At 41.1% G+C, this 19,223-nt stretch overlaps 1 long non-coding RNA gene across 3 annotated transcripts; it reads left to right on the forward strand.

Annotated features, from left to right (window-relative positions):
- The first annotated feature begins 482 nt into the window (after positions 1 to 482).
- On the forward strand, positions 483 to 19,199 carry lncRNA:CR46454 (long non-coding RNA:CR46454). 3 transcript variants are annotated; one of them, NR_167843.1, is made up of 2 exons: positions 483 to 565; positions 18,778 to 19,199. It is a non-coding gene; the product is annotated as a long non-coding RNA:CR46454 (long non-coding RNA). The 3 variants fall into 3 exon arrangements; NR_167844.1 differs by lacking the exon at positions 483 to 565 and adding an exon at positions 18,448 to 18,564; NR_167845.1 differs by lacking the exon at positions 483 to 565 and having other exon boundaries at positions 18,554 to 19,199.
- The last annotated feature ends 24 nt before the right edge of the window (positions 19,200 to 19,223 follow it).

Below are 19,223 nucleotides of genomic sequence, written 5' to 3' on the forward strand. Positions count from 1 at the left end.
ACAGGGCAAATACATAATTCATAACGCTCATATTCGCTCATTTTGCAGCAGCTTCGACCAACGAAAAAGCGGATCTGCCCTTTTCATATCTGCCATCATATTCACACCCACACCACGGCATTGTCGAAACACACACAGGCATCGCTCTTACACTAACACTCCCCCAACCCCATTCACACACACACACACAGCGACAGCGCAGACAAGTTTTTGATAGACTCTCATAATCATAACGAAAACAACAACAGCGCATCGCTGCGTCTCGCTCTTCGACTGCCTACAGGTTGCCTTCTCTCTCCCTCTCCTCTTCAACAAAAACCATCGCACAAATGCGTGCTCTGCGCTCATTTTCGAAATGCCAGACCAGCTATTTCTGTCGCACTCTCACTCACCAACAGCGCTGTTTCCTCCTCTGTTATTGCTAAAAGTCTTATACGACCATATCATAGCTAACTTCGAAAATGTTAGGGTATTCGAAAGGGGAATGCCATGTAAAAGTGCTGTTAATACGTCGATTCTCTGCATCTTGAACGTCAAGAATAAAAATCCCGTGAAGGTTCTCAACGTAAGTATTTATTCTATTAAAAATAGTATTCTGAAATGTCTCTTAATTTTTCAAATTAATTATTAATAATAATTTTTAGACTGGAGGTATTGTTAAACGTTTTCGATAGGCAAGATGTATTGTTAAATATTGTGTAGCTATGAATAAACAACCTTCAAACCCCATTAGCTTCATAATCATAAACCAGGAAATTAATTCTTTGGATGTTTATTTGCCTAGACTTTTAAAAGTCGGACATAAAATTGATCAATTAACTTAAAAAGCTGCATTGTTATTAGAGACTTGTCATAAAACTGGACATATAGTGAATAGTTTTAAAAATTATCCTGTGGTTGGCAAACAAAAAGAAATACCAACAAAAAACTGTATCTAGAAAAACCCTAACAGTACCTTACTCTATAAGCTCCTTCCCTTTTCCTGGCTTAAAAATATGTTTAAAAATTTACAATTCGGAACTCGCCATCAATTATTCATAGCCTTCTATTTATTTCACCATTCCATTAGAAACAATAATCGAAAATGCAATCGTTAAGCTCCGGTTTTGTCACCCCAATTCTGAAACCCCTTCTTCCCGAATACTTCATACCCATTGGTCGTTAATCTGTAGTCCGAATTTCAATATCGCTTTGCGGTCTCTTTGTTGCCCTAATTTAAAATCCACAACGAAAACAACAGCAATGTCCGAAAGTAAAAAGAAAACAGAAATTAAACGCAACTGAAATAAAATAAAAAACGGAATTACTTCCGTTCGGTTTCGGATCGGTTTCCCCGGCAGATTTATGGGGCAAGGCACTCAGAGGATCCTGTCGGCGGTTGCCTCAAAGTCCCCCGAGGAAAAGCCGCTAGGAAAATCCGAAGGCGAAGGTAAATCGACTCGAAAGTGAATGGGAAAATGAAATGCGACTAGCATTCCAAGTGCCCGGTGATCTTCGGCATAATTATTGGGCACTCGCGGAGCCGAAAGGGAGTTTTTCCGAGCCTCAGGCACGTTCGTTTCCCTTTTCCCCCTTTTTTAATTGCCGATTGCGTGTCCTGGCAAAAGGATTAGTCCGTTTGTTCTGGCCGCTCGTGCTTTTCACACTTGTCTCATTGCCGCTCATAAAAAATTATGGCAGTCCAGGCCCAAATTTAAATTTCCACCGTCAACTCGGCCAGCGATATATGGACATGCGATGTTCTGAGGTCTAGAGGTGAGCGGTTACGCAAGAGTTTTACAAAATGGCGATGGATATTCAAGAAGACTTTAAAGAATGCAAACTAAACGAACTTATTTAACTTCCTGGTAATGGTACAATTATTTTAGACTAGTGTAAGTTGATGTAACCTACAATTGTTCATGAAATAGAAGGTACATATTTATCACGAGGCCATCTGTATGATACATCGAAGTGCTCTGCGCATGCGTGACTCCATTTTGGAGACGTGCCCACTTTCGTGGAGATTTCGAAGGTGGGGATTACGTGATCCGAGGGGGGAGTTGGAATCGGGGGAGTGTTGGCTTAGGGTGCGTTTTATGGCTTGGATCGAGCTACCGTTTTGGAATTTTAACAATTTCAAGCGAGTTTTATTTGATTTTAATGTTGAGCATTTTTGCCGCCTTTGTGGTTCACTTTGCCTCCTTCACTTTATCTAATTACAAATTCAAATCGCATTCGGCTGAGAAATTTTCTATCAAAATGCGAACTCATTTAAATCGCCTCAAAAACGTTTGATGTTTAGTTTATGACCCTCGTTCCAAACTCATTTCTCCGTCAAATCTTTTTCCTTGCCCAGGTTATAAACGATATTATTGTCGGTATATGCAGGTTCTGAGATTGAAATTAAATTTCGAAGATCGGAGTTAAGATTAGTCGATCCATGGGCTAAGCATACTTAATTGGAGCAAGAATTCTTTGGGCAACATTCTAGGGAATATTGCATTAGGTGAATGTAGCCACTCTATTAATTTATATACTTTTTTATATATTTATCAACATTTTGAATTCAAGATATACATAAATTCCTTATACATGTTTATAATGTCGCTGTATCCCTCACATATTATCACTCATCATTACGAAAGGTCTCATGTCAATCACTTGGATGAAGTTAATCGGTAGTCGAATTGCTGATTTGGAGACAAAGCAATTCGGGAAGTTGAAGGGAGCCGTAAATCTCGATGGTCTGCGTGGATACTTTGGACACTTTGGTAGGGGGGAGCTCATAAAAAATCAGAAAGAATGCATTTATGGAGTCCTTTAATAAACTGAGACCCGCGATCGTCAGTTCGTCGAAAATTTTACAACTCTGCAACGCGATAAAGATTTTTATAGAGCGACATTTAAATATTCCCGGACATCAAACCAGGTATACATAATTGCATATAAATCAATGCGCTGAGAAAGGTAGATGCATATTGATATCTTCATAGGTATGGGCCTCGAAGTCGATCAATATTTCATTGATAGACCCGAGAGGACACTGCGGGCAAAGGAAAAGCGAAAGGAAAATACGGGAGAGATAAGGAAAATGTCAACAACTCTGAGGCTTGGCCATAAATTTGCCCTTCCCCACACGGTTTCCAAACCGAAAAACTCATTCCTCTCCCTGTTAGGCAATATTAAAAAAGGATTTCCCTTTGTCTTAGCTCAAGCAGTACATAAACGTCGAGCAATAATAATTAAAAAAAAAAAAAAACATTGAAAACGAAGCAACCTTTTTTACCTGCCCTGATTTTCATGTTCGTTTCGGTTTTTAGTCAATGAAATGCAGACAATTGGCGACAAAACTATCGATCGAGTTGACAAAAACAAAATTATGAACTCAAACAGGTACAAAATCGACTTGATGATCGTGAGGCGCCATTGATAGTCTGGGCCCACTCATAACTCTCATGCGACTGGGTCCGATAAGGTTTGGGTGCCCATCCTGGCGCCGATGTCCGTGCGGATGTCCTGTCGTCCAGCCAGCAGCCTGCAGGTGTCCCTGCCGCAATTGTTATTATTTTAGCCTTGTCGTTTTTTACAACGTCTCTGCGCAAATCGAATCAAATCAAAACTCATCAAATATTTGACATAATTTGATTCAAGTGCCGACAGCCGCAGATGGGAGAAAACCAAGTGTTTCCAAGGCAGCGGAAAAACATCTCGAAAGGCCTTTAAGGATACACTGGGAAAAAAGTATGTATGTGTTTTTGTTTAAGATCTTCTATAATATAATAATAAGTTTTGGTAAGTGGGGCCTTAAAATTATAACATTTCGCATTACTAACATTTAATTCGTTTTTTTCGGAATTTTTTGAGCAGTATTTCGCCAATTGCTACTCACGCACGCATAATTTCTGAAGAGATCCTTCAGCCCATCATCATCTCCATCTCTCGGCTACCCGGGCACTCCTCCACTTCTCGTCGCCATTTGAGAGTCGAGATTTCATTGTTGGCTTCCTTTGTCAATTGCACTCACTTAACGCGATTTCTGAAGCCCATCCTCGTTACACATTTGTTGCATTTATTTATTTATGTGCTGAATGCTGCGAAAATTATATTTGCCCAGCCCACTCGACAGTCGTTCGTTTTGATTGCGATTGCTCCTTGTGGCCAGCCGCACAAATCACTTCAAAAATTTGTCGAGTGGAATTGGTGAGGGGAAGTGACAATCTTTTGTATTTTCGCACTCGCGTGTGCAATTCTCACAGTGCAAATATGTGGCAAAAATGTATCGAATTATGCTGTCAATTAAGTTGTCAGCAAAGTTAAGGGCTTTTCGTTAACAATGTGCTAGAAAAACGGAGAAACTTTAAATTGTTACATTTAAAGTTAGAAGGGTTGTTTGGGGTTAAGCTCTACTTAAAAACTATTCGATATTATGCTTATTTAACCATAATAACATAGGTGCTCCTTGCTTCGAAACATCTTTTTGAGCTACTTGGAATTGTGTGGAATATTTGTTTTGCTTCAAGCATTTCAACAGAGTGGTGTCCTTTTTGTTGAAAGGTACTTTCATTTGCTAATCTAACAAAGATCCGAAATGGGTTTTGAAACCTAGAGAAAATCAAATTGTGCGAAAGATGTAGCAATTACATAGCTGTAAAATTAAAGTGTTTGGGAATGAGTAACAACAATGGGATACATTTAAAAGGTTTCCGCCCCAGTTAAAATAGCTGGAGTGATCCTCACCCTTAATGACATCTTATCAATCTGGTGTCCTGCAATTAGAGGACACATGATGTCAGACAGTATTCCCAGAACACGGAAATCATAGTTCAAACCTTACCCTCAAATAGCTGGACGGTAGCCCATGTGAGAGCTATAAAAACTATAAAAAGCTATAGAAAGAAATCCAAATTAGATCTCGAAAATTAGGCGCAATTAGAGACAAATTTGGTGAGCTCTTCGTGGCGATAAGGCTGCCAAAAAAGCAGAAGGCGAAGACATAATTGGGTTTAATTGCACAACTCTCCGGGAAATAAACAAACGATATCAGATCGATCCGCGGAGAGAGAGAGGATTTTACGAGCGCGTGTCAGAGGCGGACTTTGGGTGAAAGCAGGCCCGGATCGTTCAGATCAATACTACAGTATATGCATATACAGGTAGATCGTCTCAAGATCGGTATAGTTCGACGAAAGGATAAAGTAGCCATAAACTCAACCCTCGGAAACGCAACAATGTTTCTGTTTACGACCTCGCCCCGTCGCCCATTGTCGATCGCTGATCGCGCTCATTGTGCCCTGTGCTGTCTGCTCTACATATAAACCAGACGATTTATCTTTTATTGTTGGTAAACACAGCCCTAGACCATCCTCCGCATTCACCTCGATTCTGCCCGATCCGCCCAGCTCGAGTCCAAGGCCAAGGATGAGTCGCGGAGGAGAAATCAAAATTTTATGATCGCCCAACGAGCGCTTGCGGAAACATTTGAAAAGCCATAAAATTCTCCGAGTGCAACCCTATGACTACACGGAGAAAAAACTCCCAAATTTTCCCAAGAGCACAGAGAGATCTTTGATAAATATATGTATTTCATAGGTTATTCATTTTGAATACAATATCTACAATCACTTAAAACCTCTTCTTTGTATAATCAAATTTTTAAAATTTGGTTACCAACTTTTTGGCTAAGTGTAGGGCTTGGCAGAGGGGTCGCGACCCGAACGAGCTGTTTATACGGCCTTTGGCATATAGTTGATCCATAAACGCGTTGCTAGTTGCGTTTTCATTTCTTCATGATTTTATGGCCGGTGCATTTGTTTTCCTTCAGCACAATATTGCTTCAATTTTTCCCGAGTTTTATGGGTTTTCTATTGAAACAATGGCACATCGCTCTCGAGCGTTATTTCATTCAATTTCTCTGTGTGTGTTCGATATTAACGAGTGTTTTTGTGATCCGGCAGCGGTTCGATCTATTTGTCTATTTCCAGCTCTCACAACATTTTAATTTTCCCTTTTATTATCTATCACCCGATTGCGGTTCATTATCCTCCACGTTCCCCCCGTTTTTGGCTACCGCACTTCCATTTCCCTATCAACTCCTTCGGGGGGCGGCAGCTTCTGGGGTTTACGACTTTTAATTGATGTTAGTTTTTCCATAATTTATTGTTGCATTTTACGGTTTCATTTTAACCCTTTAATGGCCAGTCTCCGGCTCCGTTCTTCGCTGGAAATCAAAAATTATGATATTTTTGAAAATTTTTATGGCCTGCGCCCTGCGTTTTTGAACCATGGGACCACAGAACGTGCCTGTCATCGGCATCCACCTCTGTCTCATCCGGCTGATCATAGTCATCCTCATCATCATCTGTTCGATTTATGGCATTTGTGGGGAAACACTGGCTCCACCAGGCGGTTTTACGACTCCGATCGGGAACGGGAACTGATCTCCCAATAGTTATAGCTCGCAGTGGGAAATCCTTCACAGACCTGTGAAAACTTTATTAATTGTGTTAGCCGGAATTGGGATTCCTAATAATAAGAACCAAAAACTGGTCATATGACTTCCTAATCATCAGGGTTTTATATTCCCAAATTCGGCTTTAATAAATGATTTTTTTAATCAAGATCTTCAAGGAAGTATACTTTCTGGTACACAGAATTCATGATCTTAAGTTTATTTTGCTGTTTTGCGGACACAGGAAAACCCTCGGAGATGCACTTCATAATTCCACCGCTTAAAATGTGATCTACTTAAGGAGGAATTTGCCGAAAGTTCAATGGCAAAGAATTCGCGGAACTTCCAAGCAAACTGCAAACCGATGAATGGCGCCCACCGCAGAAAGAGGTTCTTCATTTGGGCCACCCTCCTGAGCCCTCGAAAGATTCCACAAAACCCGTTCTCCAAGTGGCGCTTAGGCAGTTCCTTCGTTCAGCCAATTTTCGGTCATTTCTTGGCAGCAATTTCTGGCGTTTTCTTTATTTTTGTGCTCCCCGATGCTACTGCTTTTTAATAAGTTATGCGAACTGATGGTTTGGTTAGGCATGCTCGATGTCTTTTATAATGTGCCCGTCTTAATATGATTTTTGTCCCCATCCAATGGACATTCGTGGGATTCCAGAAAGCATCTTTTTAAGTTGTCAGTTCGAATTGGAAATTGCGGGAAAGGAAGGGAACTGGTTCGATGGATGGATGGATGGATGTTTCGTCAGCGGCTGTCTGCCGTTTGTCAAACTGTCATATGCTTGTCGCACGCTGGCCCAAAAAAAAAAAACGCAGGTCCAACTCCAATATATTAGCTGAAATTTTAATTACCAACTGCGACTTGAAGCGGACTCAGAAGCACTCAGAAAAATTTTAAGCAATAACACACGCCAAACGAATAAATATAAATATACTAAAGGGCAAATATTCATAAAGAACGTTACAGTTTTTAAAATTTGGTTTTGCCTTTGTTTAAATAATATTAATTATTTTATTTAAATGAAATCTCAGCTAAGAGCTATGTTTTTTAAGTGTGAATCTGAGACTGGTCCTGCTGACGCCACTCGACTGTCCGCAAAATCTTTTTCATTTTTTTCTGCTGACATGGCAAATATTTTCCATGCGGAGCATTATAAAAGTTTAATTGATTGATTTATACGTGGGGAGTTGTCAGGGAGATGCCAATCGCTCTGCGGTAGTTCGTTGCCGACTTTGAGGACCCTTTGAGGTCTTAGGTAGGTGGTCAATGGAATACCTTGGCTGACAAATCAATTTCGAATAGCGATCCTGCGGCAGGCGCAGTGCGGAGCGGCTAAGCCGAGCTAAGAGTCCTGTAAACTGTCTCAATAGCAACGCCCCGACGATTGTGCCTGCTCCTTGTAAGCCGCTCAGCTGGAGATAGAAATCCTGGCGGTCCTGAAAGGAGCTGGCACAATGGCCAGGAGAAATGCGTCCTTTCTTTTGGGTCACCGCACATCGGGTCAAACAGGATCAATCACCGGAATCGCTCCCTGATCCGCAGGATCATGCGCGAAAATTAGTGCAAACTTACTTGGACGCAGCAGGTAGCACGGAGCACGGAGCTGACCGGAAAATCCGATCGAAGGGATTATAATTCCAGCCAGGCAGCAGCCCTACATATCCTTCTCGTTTCCCGCTTGCTTTGCGACAATTAAGGCAAATATTTTGCGTACTAATTAAGCATGGCTCAAGAGCACCGGAATCGTGGGCGGATTTGCATATGGCGCGTCGGATTTGCAGCCATTACCCTTTTGTTGGCCAAAGGATTTGTCCGTGGGCGTTGCATTTTCCTCCGGCTTATCGAAGATCGATCCTCGCTCCTTCCGGGAACTCGCATCCGTCACGCACCGATCGCTGGACTGTTTTGGCCCTGGGAAGTGATATGCAAATATTGACACCCATCATTTTTCAATATTTGAGCGTGAAATTTGTGCCATCCTTTTGCGTGGGATCGGTTAAGCAAAGGAGTGTCATAGAAATGGGTGAAATTCTGTTCAAGGCTGTTTTGTATAATGAAAATTGATGAATTGCCATTCTGTCTATTTTTCGAGGTCATTGCAAGCCGTTTTTCAGGGGCGTTACCGAAGTCGACTCTCTGCTGAGCATGGCGAATTGAAGTTCATAAATATTTTGCCTATCAACCTTTTCTCGATTGATGTGAAAAATATTTAATTATTCACTAGTTGATACTAGACGAACTAACAAATGCCTTTATTGTATTGAAATAGTTGGCGATGAAAAGTATATATATTTTTCAAATATTTAAGCTTGGTTGGTAGTCCTTTATGTAAAATGTTTCAATCCCTTCCCTCAAGTATAAATTGTACAAAATATTTGATGCAGGAATACGCCTTTTCATTTCTTATTTCTGTATCATTTATTACCATTTATTTATTCCTGACTCATCATAATGGTCGCATATTTCGATTCGTTTCGATTCACTTGCTAATCGCATTATTCACTTGCCAGAATGAGAAGAATAGGGTCTGCCAAAGTTACCAGTTAATATGCGCAACATTTCCGCCTCCAAACTGACACCCAATCTGCCCGAAAAGATCGAAATGCTTCCGTTTTTGGCGGATTCATGTCGCCTTCCGGAAGCGAGAACTCATCTTTGGGGCAGGACACGCGGCGCTGACAGCGCATAACAGGACATAGTCGAGTCTGAAATCGCAGACAGACAACGAGACATGGGGCATATGCTATATATCCTGGCAGGATAATCGACGCTAAATAGCGGCACGCGACCAACATTTTCCGGCCGGCGAGTATGATTATGATTTGATCGAAATCGGGACAAAACGACGACTTCTTGTCAGCGGGCCGAACAAGGAAAAACCCTCATTATGGAAAATAATTTCATAATTCGTGGGGTTGCTGGGCGTTTTTCGCCTGTCACCCCTCTGTGTCCTTGACAATGTGTGAACAACATAAAAGGGGGTTGCTTTCGCTTGGTGTTGCTATAATTTTATGAGCGATTTCGTTTATTAATATGTTAGCCAATGTTGGCCGAGGGTTAATAGGCCCACGACTCTAGTTTTTTCGGCACGTGGCAGGAAGGCGTTATGTTTACATTTCCCCATCCGCCGATGTTATGAAATGATTTGCTTGCAGTGTAAATATTTGCACAGCGCAGGGAAAGGGATTTGCCCACGCAGATTTACACATAAATGTGAAATTATGAAGGGAATGTCCTCCGGTACGGAAGCAATATAAATCTCGCACTTTATTTAATGTCGACTTTGGTTCAAGCCCTTATAACCACTATCTTGTACAATATACATAAGTCCACTCAAAGTAAATACAACTGATATTTATTTATCATAGTAAATATATCATAGTTGATATCATATCAATATAACTTTAAGGTTGCATTAAAGATACATTTACTACTAAAGTAAAATAAAATTGTTATGAAAATATCTTCCCCCCAAGATTGCACATCTGTTGGCCCTCCATTTCCATTTCGAATCCATTTCAAGTGGAGTCACTTTCTCCGCTTTCCCTTTCTCTTTCTCTGGCTGCAGGCTGCATCAAATCGAGACTGGCGTGTAAACAGGGAAGCCTGGTGTAAAGTGTCGCTGGTGGCAATTGAGTCTTCACCCCGGAATTTCGCGCCTGGGTCAACAAACTGCTCGATTTCAGCTTTCCGATTTCCATCCCCAAGGCAACTTCTGGTTAGCCTTAAAACATCCCCAATAATGTCTTCTCCTGACTTTCAATTTTTGGTTAGGTTAGATTACATCCTTACCTCTAACAACTTATATGTTCTCAAAATAATGCTTAAAAACCATTAATATAGTGAAATAGTAAGCGCAAAGTTCTAAAAATCTAAGAATAAGAATAGTCAAGAAATATAGGAAATCCACTATCTCCAAAGTAATTAGTCATGTTAATTTTTTCCTGGTGCATCTATAATTTAGAATGCTCAAATTTAACCCGCCAACGCATTAGCCGGCACGTAAAATCCATCGAATGGAGAGAAAGGATTAGTCGGCTAATATTTTTTGGGGGAATGAGAATCGGGACGGACATTAACACGGATCACACAGTGCGGCCAAGGCAAAGCTTCGTCCAAAAATAGGATCCATCATTAGAGCTCCGAAATTTATTGGAGGCGGGAGACGAACGGCGGCGGCACGTTCCAAAACAATTTAGAAAATAATAAATAGCAAACATAAATTAAATTATAGTAATATACCGAGAGAGCAGCCATAAGCTTCCCGATGCGACCGATGCAGCGTCTAAGGCGCAATTAAGATAAGTCTCAATGGGCCGGCGTTCCCCTCTGGATTTGGGGTTTGGTTTGCCTTCGTTTGTCCCGAAATATGGAATATTCGGCGGCGAATATCGGTGGGGGGAATGTCAAAAACGCAATTATTTATCCGAGCTGAAACATTTTAAAATCAATTAGAAAATGTGGCGACGCATGGCGCATGACGAACCAACTGCCACCGAATCGGCGATTTTCCGATTTTCCGACACCCTCCTCCAGCTTTTCCTCTCTCCCGATTTGGGTTTCCCGTTTGTTTATTCAAGCGGCACAAATGAAGTGCCCTGCACCGCTGAAGTGGTGCAGCCCGCTTGTCTGCCGCTTTTCCTAGGGGAAGTTCGAGATCCATCGAATCCATATAATGATGTCAATGACAAATCACGGGCGCACGTCAAAAATCTGTCCTAAAATATTTCGGGCTGTCAATTCGCAGTGAGAAGATGGTGTCTAAAATTAGTTCCCAAATATTGTTACAAATGTGCTGAGTCCAAACAACTGGAAACTAATGAGAGAAAGGAATGGATCGCGGCAAACGAAGTCCTCAAGTGGCTGCACAGCGATTTATGCATTTTCTGAAAGACGAAGGCTCCACAGGCCTTCAATTGAACTGAATTACTTGAACACACAAATAGCTGACAGATAAATGTGCAGAAGTTATGAGTGGATGGCAAAATATACATGGTACATCTTGTGAGACAACAAACAGTTGTCGAGATTGTATGTTTGAATTGTTTATTAGATTGGAAACCTTTTTCAAATATTTTGGGGAGTATTTCTAATATTTCCGTTTTGGTAAAAGCATATGTCCTTCAACCGAATTCGCCACAACTTTTTAGTTCTCAGAAAGAAGCGTCAAACACACGTTGCAATAATTGCCAGCCAAAGAAATAAGAAAATGTATTCAATTATATTTAAATAAAAATATATTCTTATTGTATTTTATATTTTATATCAACAAGTTTCTTGCACTTTTTTGAAAACTGTCATAAAGTTCGATAAGTTACTTGCCAATAGACATCAGCCTTCCGATGATGGATAGCTAATCCAAGGTAAGCCAAGTGCCTGCATGAAGGGAATATGTATTCCTCAGGCGACAGGCGACGTCAAATCGCAGGATTCGCGAATCGCTGAGAGGGCGCATCAAATCCGCTGACAGACGACACGGAAATTCGCTTTTTGCAAGCCCAGGAAAACCCTTTGCCTAGTCGAATATGGGGTAATATTTATTAATCTCGGGCCCCTCGAACGCGGCGATGCGTCAAACAAGATTGACAATGTCTCATTCAGATCAATAACTCGAAGCGAGCTCTGCCTGTTAAATGTTCGAGAGTCAACCCCCAAATGAAATTTTGGTGACACACACGCATTAAAAAAGACGCCGTCATTTTTGCAACCCTTTCGCGGAGTGGCATAAAAAATTGCGCCACTCTGGGGCAGGCGGAACGAACAAGTGCTGGACATATTGCACTGGGAGAAAAGTTTGATTGGTAATGATGCAAAACTATTTTCATAAGCGGGAAGCCTTGAAAACATTGGTTCAATACTAACGTGGCTTATGCATGTTAAAAGAAAATATCCTTAAAAGTGTTATTTCCATTAGTGGGAAGGGATATTAATTCTAGCTACTAAGCTAAATTGGTATACATATACCATGTAAGATTAAATTAAGGTCTTACTATACTTTTAATAATATTTTATATGCTGTTCGGTTATTTATTTTTAAGTGTACGGGGCGGTGTTGAGGCCTGGCAAAAGCGGAAATGAAATTAAGCGAAAATATGTTCCCGGCTAGCGAACCCCGCTCGATTTTTGCCGGCTCTTTCTCTAGATTAAATTAATCAATTTAACCAGCAGCACTGCGGATGGGCTAGCAAAGGGATGGGATGGGGGGGTGGGGGGATTTCGATCGAGACATACCATTAGCATGATTTAGTGCGGCGACCCCGCGGCTTCATTAGCATAAAACAGTTCTTATGGCCATTCTAGGAAACTGCGGCCGCGATTTTTCTCAAACAATCGCAGCGTTTACAACCGAATGGAGATGGAGATTGGATTGAAGTTGTTTCGGTGAGAGAGTTGGTTACTGTATAATTTTTATGATATTGCCGGTTTTTATTTATTTTAACTGTCGTTCCCCCCACGGCCAAATACATTTTATCCTCAATTAATTCATCATTATTCGAGATTTCCCTCGTCCCCGATTCGACTTCGTTACACGGAGTCAGTCAATCTTCCCAGTCATCAAAAATTTGTTGGTTTTTATACGATTTCGGGCGAAATGCTGTTCGTTGCTTTTTCCCTTTTGTGCTGCTCTGCTCGCTCACCCGTCGATTGTCTGTGTGTTTTGTTTAATTTTAATTTATTTACATTGAAATTCAATATTTGGTAAATGTATTTTTAATTTTACTGCTGTTGATTATTATTGACCGATCTGATGAAAAGGAATTCACATTATTGCCCCAGCCTCAGTTTGAGGCCGTAAAATTCATCACCCAAATGGAATAGATCCCCCAATCGAGATACGGACTCCACCGGGTGTTGGAGACCATTGGAATATGACACATGGCAAACACCTCGTAAGCTTTTCCTTTTTATGGACTGCGAAGAACTTTCGGTGAGGTTCAACGACTCCGGCACTTCGATGGGTTTTTGGTTTTTCGTTTTTGTGGAAATCTCTTGAATAAACAATTCGATTTCTACGGCCGAGCCTTTCATTTCTGAGATGGCGGATTAACAATTACTGGAAGCAATGAAATTAGGGTTTTTAGGGCGATATAGTGGGGAAATTTAAATCGGTTTTCCATGATCTATCTTTAATGTCATAGTAGAGTATTTCAACATAACAAAATAAATAGATTGGATGAATAATATTTGAATCACTTGAGGGTATTATATTTCTTTGAGTGCATAGGCATTTTTCAAAAGATGAACTACTACAATCTTAAATAAGTAAAATACTTAATTATATTGGTTATATATAGTAATTATCCGCTTGTTCCGATTTCCAATTCCTAATCGTGACCGATCTCATCTGAATGGAATAGTAAATTCAGCCCAAATGGCAAACAACTTCCGATTAACCATTCGATTGTCTGCATCAATTGGGCAACCCGATAAGTTGCAGCTCCAGAGCTCTGGTTTCGTTCGTCGATACGGCAAACGTTCCAATCTGGGCCCCACAAAAAGGGAATAGACAATGCACCCGATACGTAGTCCTCCATCCTGAAAAACCCGAAACCCCAACTCAGTTGCAGTTACGAAAGGAGCGCAAATATGTACAAAAGGTGCGGTGTGGGGTGGGGTGTGGTGTTGTGGGTGGGTGGCGAATGCATTTGCGGAAATGTGTGCACAACATGCAACATAAATGGAAATGCCGTTTGGAAAACATATTGTTTTTGGGCTCCACCAACGGTATAGACCATTGCCGCTCTCCTTCCGTTACCCCTACCACCCCCTGAAAATGCACTAATTTTCCTAACGCGCCCCATGAGGATGTAGAAAAGGGGGGTGGGTGGCAAAAGTGGGCGCACATTTTAGAAATTGGACGGCATTTTTCGTTGAATTGTGTGCTGATTGTAATTCATTCCGAGTGTGTGTGAGTGTGTGTTTGGCCAGTGTACACAGGCAGCCAGTCCCCCCTTTACTCCCACACACACACGCACAGACAGAGAGGGAAAATTTGAAAATTTTGATTGCATGTTTCGATACAAAATGGCGCTGCAAAAACGAACTCGAACTGATGATGAGGCATGCCAATCCTGACGAGGCGGAGGACGTGGGCACCCTTTCTCTGCGGCCACGATTGCCCAGTGGTTGGGTTTTCGCAGGCGGATTTGCGAGGGGGTCCTGGGGCCCCAAATTGCAGTGCGTCCTGGACGCTGGACTTTTGTGCGTTGGCTGCGCCGGTTGCAAATGTGCATTTTAGATCGTCGAAGCGTAAATTAGGATTTCAAAATGACATTTGGAATATTTACGACTTGCCAGCGCAGACCCTACACCATCTGCATGCTCCATCCTGGAGTCCTGTGCCCAGAGTCCAGTACCCTGGAACCCAACCAACCAGCCACCCAACCCACCGTTGTTGTTCATGGTAATTGCGTAGTCGGCTGCTCGATGATGTCCTGTCTGTTTGTGAAGAGAGCACAGGTAAAAGTGGGGGAGGGGGCAGGTGGCGGACGCAGAGCCTGTTCGGTTTGAAAATTGCCAAAAAGCTCCCTTTGTTGAATTATGCAACTTAAAATTTGGCACAAGTCCGTCTCACAATTGCCGAAATAGAAGCTTTTGATTGGAAAATTGTTTGATTGGTTGCAATTTCGTGTTTAAATATTTTCACAAGTCCGCACAAAGGGCATTGAGGGAAAAATGCCGAAAATATTTTCCCCAGGCCTGGCGCAAAAGTTACTGTGCCAAAACATGCAAAACCACTCACAATTCCGCTGGATCTGGCCAACTTCTTTCGGGGCAATCAATCTCGGGCATCTCGTTTCTGGAGTCAAACTTGTCATGTGCCCAGGGCGCAAAAAAATGAAATCGAAACCAAAGTCCTGGATTCGGCGGCATTTAGGATACCCGACAAACTGACATCACCTGACCGATTTCAAAATATACTCGCAAACAAGGGCGACACTGTAAAAAATCAGCATATTGAACGGAAAATTTATTATTAATATATAAATCCAAACGTTTATACATAAATATGTGTCACTGCTCTACTTAGAAATATTCATTAGTATATCTCATATAAAGTGCTAACTATATAAATAATATAAATATTAATTATTTTTATTATGATATGATGAATATTACTAAATTCTAGACAATTGCTTACTTATTTTACCAGTGCACATATTGTAGATACACGTATATTTTGTATATTTTCCATTTTCACCGAAGTAAATAAACATCATCAATGTCAAATGGAAATCACTCGCATTGGCAGGCAACTCGGGAAATGAAATGGGATTGGGTGGGATGGCTGCCTGAATTGGCGATGGTTGGTGTGATGTGGGTGGCCAGCCCCTGGCGTTTTGCTTTTTATGAAACTATTTCAAAATGTGAAACCAATTCGCATAAAATTTTGCCAGCGCGCCTGTGACATGTGAAATGAAACCAAATAAGAAAGTGAAGTCGGACCCATTGGGTGCGAGAAATAAAATATATAAAAATAAATGTCAATATCAACGCTGTTTGTCCATCGGGTGTTTATTGACATTTTGGCAAACGCAAATCTCGCCGAGCCTGCGAATTTCCCTGGGAAGTCGACATCGTCATCGTTTTTGTTCTTGTTGTTATTCCTGCCACTGGTGGAAAACATTTTTGAAAACCATTGGCACATGTCCTTATGAATGATGTGCTAATGTGACAGACGGCAATGTATTCTTTTTGTATATTTTTTTTTATGTGAAACGGTGAGTGGTTTTGTGGACCGTAATAGGTTTTTAGATACGAGGTGGATGAATAACTTTAAGGATATGCACAGAAACCTCAGCGCTTTTTGTAAGCATGTTATTCAAATTGTTGTATATACAAATCCAGGGATTTAGGCTACTAATCTAAAATGTACAATTATATACACTAATTTCTTGCTTATAGCCATTGTTATTAAATACACTAGGTACTTGTTCTTTTAAGTAGTTACTTAACAGTTTATTTTATTTGTAGAAATGTACCATACTTGTAACATAACTTACGTAATTGAATGACCAGCCGATTCTTGGGACTTTTTTATGACACCCTAGGTATCTGCTTAAATTCTACTCACTGATCTCGATTACAGTTTCGTATCCCCACTTCGAATTTTCTCAACAGCCCCATTCCACAATTAGAGGCAATTGTTGAGCGCGGCTCCATCTACGACGAATCGTCTGAAAATCAAAACCTCCCCAGGGCTGCATAAATTAAAGGCTTGCTTGACGGTAAAAAAAAAAGGAAAATAAAATCTGCACCAGTTCGGGGGAATCCCCTCCACAACCACGTGCTGGCATTGCGCGACACAAAAGGCGAGCAACAAAAAATCGCTCTGGGACAATGACAGGCCCCAAAAGCGGCTGCCAGGACACTTTCCCCGCCGTTACCCCCGCCAGCCTCCTGTAAGGGCATATCCTTGGGAGAATGCTGCACCACAGAATTCCAAGAAAATGCGACAGTTTCCCCCTCGAGGAGAGTGGGAGATGCTGGAAAACGCATTTGACACGCGGCGTGTGACATTTATCAAAAAAGGTAAATGGGAGCGGAAAAAACGGATAACTTAAAAAAAAAGAAAACAGAAACCGAAACAGAGGCAGAGACAGGAATTGTGATTGATCGGCAGGCAAGTGTGTTCATTCGTTTTTTGGGATGGAAATGGGGAGTGGCTATTACGGTTGACCTTTGGCACGTGTGTTTATTGAATAACCCTTTCAAAATGCGGTCTACCATTACGGAACTTAATTTTGATTGACTCAAATCAATCATTATCGTGGACTTGGCACTCATAAATCTAAAAATCGGTGTATTGAACTTGGATCCGCTTTTCATTCTGATCGATCAACTTTATAATCTGAAACAATTTTTAAAACATGTAGTATGTATGTATTTTTCTGTGAACAGGAATTGTGAGTTCAACTGGTATTCATAAGGTGATTTTTCCTGTACAACATCCTTTTGCCAAATTATGCTCGACCAGTACGAAAATTTATTAATTTTTGGGAACCATAAACAGTGACTTTCAGCCACTTTATGACGAATGTCGAACGAAGAGTCGAAGAGTCCGGCTTGTGCCACATGCGGCGATATATTGGCCGTGTTTGTGCTTTGCTCGCGGTTGCGAACAAAATTGAAAATCGAACGGCATCATTATCTTTCGCCCAATGCTCATAACTTAGTAGAGAGTCGGGTTGAAAGGGATCTGGATCCAATCGCGATCCATCAAGCCTGCAGCCTTGGCGACAAGTCGAGTCTCAGCCCCCACTGGGCAGTGCCATAAAACTTCATTCATTCATTTATAATTTAATATCGATCGGTGTCGAGTCACTCTGATGGATGGATGGATGGGATGGTCGATGTATCTTGGATTGCCCGTATTGCACTGGAGCTGCACTGGCCGTCGTAAAATTTTATGCCAGCCCCATTGCCACGTTTATGGCCAGCAAAAAGTTTTCTGGCCAGAAACGGCTTTTCCTCAACGCAGCAACGACTCATCGCCCATCACATCACATCGCATCGCATCGCGACTCATATTTTTGTGGCCTTTATGGCGATTGGCAAATCGAAGGCCATAATTCACAATTTAATTAAGAGCCGCAAATAAAGCGAGCTGCATTCTTGGCCCCGAGTTTATCGTCCTGGCTCTGCACATCAAAATCCCAGGTCGGATCAAATGTCGCAGCTCGCATCGGTTTGCAAGTGTCTCGGTCTCAATTTAAGGTTTTTTCTCATTTTATTGGGATTTTACTATTAATTGTAAGCAAGAAGCAAAAATTCTTTAAAATTTAAGCTATTCATGGCAGATATATAGACTCAAAAATCTATATTGAAGTCGAACTGAATAAATGGTTATCGATTATGTCGGCTTTGTTGCGGGATTCGGTTGATTCGATGAAAATATTTTGCATTTAGAAAGCTTTGGAGGAGCCGCTTAAAACGCCTGCAATCTTTTAATAAGTCTTTCTTTTATGTGCATTTCTTTATTTTATAGGAATTTTGGAATTTTTTTATCTTAAGTTTACATATGTAAATACTTCCTAACCATTGGAAACTGTCAGCTCCGGGTGGCTTAATATATTTTGAGCTCGCGCACGTTATGAATCTTGATTCATGTTACCACAAAGCCCATGTACGAGCACATAATATTTTCAATATAATTTCCCTTCTTGATTCCGGATGAGATCCCCGAAGACGTCAGAAACTTTTCACCGCACAGCAACATAGCCGGAAAACCCCAATGCGAGGCGCGCTGAAAAAGAATGGGCTGCGTAACTTGAAAGGAAGATGCGTAAAAGTAATTTTAATCGAAAATTGATTTATAATTGGAAAATCTCATTTGCAGAAATTGATTTACCGCAGCATCCGCAGCACCAAGAAGGAATCCTTCCACCATGTCCCCGTTCCCGTCACCATCTTCGTCGCAGACTTCACCTCGTCCTTTTTCGAAGCCACGTTGCCTTCCGGGAAAATGCGTCCAATATTTTTCTGTTCAAAGGCAGTTTTCCAACGGGAAGGAAGCTGAGGTAACCGAGCGTCAAGTGGTTGAGCCAACAAAACTTTTGCCAGCAGAAAAATGTCTGCTAAGGACGAACAGCTGCGTGAACTTGCTAAGAAATGAGAACACTCGCCAAAACTAATAAAGGCTATTAATGTATTTTAAGATTCTAAAAAAATATATATTTATGTCAATTAAATTTCTTAAAAAAAAATAAAGAAAAGAAATAAATGAATATCCTTTTCTCTATTAGAGCAATTTAAATTTATTGGATTATTTGATCGACTTTAAAT

This window comes from Drosophila melanogaster, chromosome 2L, assembly GCF_000001215.4.
Source record: "Drosophila melanogaster chromosome 2L".
In the NCBI taxonomy this organism is placed as follows: domain Eukaryota; kingdom Metazoa; phylum Arthropoda; class Insecta; order Diptera; family Drosophilidae; genus Drosophila; species Drosophila melanogaster.